The sequence below is a fragment of the Halyomorpha halys genome, unplaced genomic scaffold (genome assembly GCF_000696795.3).
Source record: "Halyomorpha halys isolate HHAL.00 unplaced genomic scaffold, Hhal_1.1 Scaffold828.1, whole genome shotgun sequence".
NCBI classification, from domain to species: domain Eukaryota; kingdom Metazoa; phylum Arthropoda; class Insecta; order Hemiptera; family Pentatomidae; genus Halyomorpha; species Halyomorpha halys.
Window position 1 is genome coordinate 135,712 of NW_027113646.1, and position 541 is coordinate 136,252.

Genomic DNA, 541 nt, shown 5'->3' on the forward strand with positions numbered 1-541 from the left:
TTTTTATTTATATAATTTTTTTCTCTCTAAATGATGGTTGTTGTCTTTTTGTTTTTATAGCCCTGATGAAGACCTGAAAATCAGGTCGAAACGTCGGCATAAATAAATATTTTTTGTTTATTCATGTTGTTTATTTGCTGACCTCACCCCGGACCATCTTCTCCAATCAAAGACAGTTTAATGCATTATAAAGTAGCTCATTCCGTTTATCCTTTTATCTTTAAATCAATGTATTTTAGCAAATACCATGAAAACTACTATTCATATAAATATAAATCACGTTATAACAAATCAAACTAGCTTTAATTGGAGTGCAAATAGACACCTGTACGTTTCATGGCTCCTGAGATTTCCCACGGTAAATTCACTAAATACTGATTTTTAAGTACAGTTTTTATGAAATGTTGCTTTTAAAAAAAACAATATCTCCGAAACTATTGATTCATATTTTAATAAATTTAATCTTCTTTAAATGATATTCTCTTAGGTTTTCAATTGTTGTGGGTAGTTTTAACTGTATATACCTAATAAAATTAAATTC

The 541-nt window shown here is 27.9% G+C and overlaps 1 protein-coding gene across 1 annotated transcript in view; it reads left to right on the forward strand.

Moving 5' to 3' along the window:
• LOC106686484 (neuroligin-1) overlaps positions 1 to 541 on the forward strand; it is a gene marked incomplete at its 3' end in the record, with an annotated part of 107,927 nt that overhangs the window by 86,635 nt on the left and 20,751 nt on the right.